The following is a 4,616-nucleotide window of genomic DNA, read 5'->3' as shown; positions in this document are numbered from 1 at the left end:
GCAATTTGTATGAGTGTGTATATCTCAGTTTAATTAAATAAGTGTCTTGGTAGAATTGTATTTAAAAGTATGCATATGTGTGTACCTTGGGAACCGTCTTCAACTAAATGACAGATCCACGAGCTCATATATTAACCTTGAGAACGGTGACTTTGCTGTGTCAAAAGCGTTTCGCCAAAGCTACGCAGAGATTTCTCGTGGTAGCTCGTATATATCTGTTTATAGTTATCTCTAAATATATATGTGTAAGTGGGAGTATATATACAGTTATGTGCGCAAAATATATGAATTCATTACTTGTCTACGCACCAAAGCTATTTATTTGTGCACAAAACCAACCAACTGCATTGCGCAAGGAATTAAAAGATTTCTCTAGTTGAAAGGGACATAAACACGGATTTACTATTAAAGAAAATTAAATAAATTTGAAACGGAAATATCGCAATTCTTCGCTTCTTTCTAGTTTCATTAGTTCATTTGCAGAGTTGCCTCAAAAGTTTGGCTGTTGTATGAATATGTGCGGGTGTCCATATACATATGTAGGTATATGTGTATTTATGTTGGAAGCTGAGCTTTTATTTCAATGGCAGTGACAGTGAAAAGAGAATGGCAGTGAATGGAGTAGACACAGCAACTGTAAATAATAATGGAAATTTGTTTGGCAGAAAGTCTGTGAGAAACGGATATATGCACTGATCCATGATGGTGTAGATAGCTAATAAAACTGTAGACATATATATGTATGTACATCTATTAGAGTGGGTTGATAATTCAGATATAGACAAGAAAACAAGTTAACTTTGGCTGCAAAGAAGCACTTTTTATAGCGTAAGAGGGTATAAAAAGATATTTTTCTTGATTTTTATCGGACGATTTGTCTGTCAGCTATATGCTATCGTGGTCTGAACTGAAAAATATTTTTAAGGGTAATATATTTGAGGATTGGACAATAATCCATGCCAAATTTCGTGACGATCTCTTGTCAAGCAAAACAGTGTTCCCTACAAGGACTTATTTCGAACAGTAAGTTTGTAGGGCATCTTTATAGAGCACAAATATAGCTGTCTAATGTCAGCCGTTCCATCAAATCAGCAGAATGGAATGTACGCAAAAATGCAGGTATGTTAGGTTAGGTTAGACGGCTGACCGAAGATCACACGTGGACTGGTATATGTATTCCTTTGTGAAGCTATAGAAAAGAATAAATCCTTTTTTCGAACTAATAAATTAGAAAAACGCTTGGTAGCCAATATAAATGTACATAAGCATTTAATTTCAACTCCCGCCAGTTTGGTGGGATGTCTGAAAGTATGCGCTCCCAAATGTTTAAGTCTTGACTTCCAAAACGCGGGACAGTCAAGAAGGAAGTGTTGAGTTGTTTCCACCTCATCTTCTTCCATACAGATTCTGCAAATGGTGTCTGGTAAGATTCCCAACCTTACTGTGTGTATGTCAATAGAAAAATGGGCTCTTAAAAGCTCATATAAGGTTGGTCTTACTGAGGGCAAAGAGATCACTAGATATCCGTGCGATAGCGCATGTACCGATGGTGGCCCAACGCTGGTCAAGCTACCAAACCCTAGATAGCTCTATCTAGAAGTAGAACACAAGAGGATACGGGAGCACTCTCCCATTCTACCGATAGGGATTCTAGGGTGATTTTTCTTGCTAGCTCATCAGTTTTACAATTTTCTGGGATTCCGCTATGGCCAGGCACCCATAACAGTCTTATCACAGAGACAATCGATGATATTGATAGGGAGGTTAGGCACTCCTCGACCAACCCTAAACGCACTGTAAATGAGCTAAGGTTAGTATCGTCGCCCTGCTCTGGATGGTCACTTCTCTGAAGGCAGCACTCCGGAGCAACAGACGGCTGCAACCTCGGCTTGGAAGACACTGCAATAGTTAGGAAGGCTTAATATGGAGTTGAAAGAGCTTCTGATAGTAAACCCCCCCATAAACCTTCCTCTGAAGCTTTGTCCATCCGTAAAGAAGCTCGCTGCCGCTCTCCTCCAACGGTTTCTTCCTATCCGTAGCTCCCTTGTCGGTATAACGGTAGAGAATTAGTTGCCAGACTTCGGTTTGGCGACTCCATGAAATATCTCGAAAACTGAGGGGCAGTTTGAGCATATAAAGATATATGGAGATGGCTAAATCGCCACTGCTAGTCACGCTGATCATTTTTAAATATACTTATGGTAGACTTAGGGTATCCATCGTTTTATTATGGTTGTTACAAACATCGTGGCAAATTTAAAACACCCTTTTCCGAGTGTAAGAAATGTGTGGACCGAGTAGTAACAGCAGAAACACATTATTTTCTGAAAATCCAGTTTTAATATAAGTACATCAACCGAATCTGTCAGAGCATTATATGTAGTCAAAAGTTATCTATTACGTTTAAAAATCTTTGTTCGACTTAATCTTCTCGACGATTAAATTCCGTGAACTTGGGTAGTATCTAGGAAGAAACACATTTTTTACTAAGATTATTGTTGCAGATTGTTTATCAAACAGTTGAAACTCTATTGGGAGGGATATCGATTTGGCACCCCCTGTTGGATGCTTTTATTTAGCGCGGTACATGACTGTGATTATTCTTAGGCAGGCTGGGAACAAACGAAGTACAGATTGTGTTCCGGTTTCATTATGCTCTCCTTAAAAGACCTCAATTGCGGTCCTACAGAGCAAACTAGGCGCGTTTCATCGTTTCGTTCAAATCATTTGGTACTCCTAATGGAACTAACGGGTGATTTTTTTGAGGTTAGGATTTTCATGCATTAGTATTTGACAGATCACGTGGGATTTCAGACATGGTGTCAAAGAGAAAGATGCTCAGTATGCTTTGACATTTTATCATGAATAGACTTACTAACGAGCAACGCTTGCAAATCATTGAATTTTATTACCAAAATCAGTGTTCGGTTCGAAATGTGTTTCGCGCGCGTGTTTTGTTCAGCGATGAGGCTCATTTCTGGTTGAATGGCTACGTAAATAAGCAAAATTGCCGCATTTGGGGTGAAGAGCAACCAGAAGCCGTTCAAGAACTGCCCATGCATCCCGAAAAATGCACTGTTTGGTGTGGTTTGTACGCTGGTGGAATCATTGGACCGTATTTTTTCAAAGATGCTGTTGGACGCAACGTTACGGTGAATGTGTGGTTTCAACAAGATGGCGCTACATGCCACACAGCTCGCGATTCTATGGCCATTTTGAGGGAAAACTTCGGACAACAATTCATCTCAAGAAATGGACCCGTAAGTTGGCCACCAAGATCATGCGATTTAACGCCTTTAGACTATTTTTTGTGGGGCTACGTCAAGTCTAAAGTCTACAGAAATAAGCCAGCAACTATTCCAGCTTTGGAAGACAACATTTCCGAAGAAATTCGGGCTATTCCGGCCGAAATGCTCGAAAAAGTTGCCCAAAATTGGACTTTCCGAATGGACCACCTAAGACGCAGCCGCGGTCAACATTTAAATGAAATTATCTTCAAAAAGTAAATGTCATGAACCAATCTAACGTTTCAAATAAAGAACCGATGAGATTTTGCAAATTTTATCCGTTTTTTTATTTTTATATAGTTATCAAGCTATTAATATATCACCCTATACTTACGTCCTATAGCCGTTGATATTTTGTAAATACAAGTATATCTCTCTTCGCTTACTCTCGCATTTGACAACCCCTAATACCATATTTAGCCTTAAAGATTGTGAAATAAATTATTTATATTGCTTTGAACAAAATTAATTGGATTTATTTATTTGCAGTGATATTTCTTTTCTTATTTGCAACAAAGTTTTGACTGAGGATGAGGGCGTGAACACATACATATGTATTCTACAAGTCTTGTATGCCTATGTCACATTGAAAGCTCCTTGTGGAACTTGGTGGGCGTTAAGAATTTATTTCTAGCCACTTCGAACATCCACTCAAACGTTTGTATATTTGTATGCCTTTATGTGTCAGTGAAGTATTTGGCATTGAGTATGGTGGCAGAGAATATGTTCAGCGTTGAAAGCAATAAACTTTCGCATGTGTGGAAGTTATTTGGAGCTTATAAAGCCATTATTTAATTGCGTCAACAACTTTTAAGTGTCAATTTGGTTTTTGGTAGTTTTTACTTCTGGAAATTCAAATAGTAGAAATGTTACACAATAGTACATATATATAATGCACACACTTGTATATATATTTAAAGTGTATATAGTACAATATAAGTATATACATACGTGTTTGTATTTAAACAGTGAGTATGATATATGCAAAAGAACTACAATTTGCTTAAATGCCAAAAGTGACAATTTTGCTTTTAAAACATCTTCATATTAATAATGGTATTATCAAATTAGAGTTGCCAATTATGTTATAAATTTATTGTTTAACTTTTATCAAGATTAAAATTGTGTGAGATATTATCAACTAAATGACAACGTATTTTAAAAAGACTAAATAAGTAAAATATGCGCAAAGGGTTGCCATATTGGCAAGTTTTCTATATAGCAACAACTAAAAATGTATTTTATTTATTTAATTACATTTAAAAGTTACTTAATATTCAGTATACTTATTACTAATTCATACAGTTTTTAAAAAATATTAATTTTTAT

Source organism: Bactrocera dorsalis, chromosome 3, assembly GCF_023373825.1.
Source record: "Bactrocera dorsalis isolate Fly_Bdor chromosome 3, ASM2337382v1, whole genome shotgun sequence".
Taxonomy (NCBI): domain Eukaryota; kingdom Metazoa; phylum Arthropoda; class Insecta; order Diptera; family Tephritidae; genus Bactrocera; species Bactrocera dorsalis.
Note: the sequence above shows the minus strand (reverse complement) of the source record.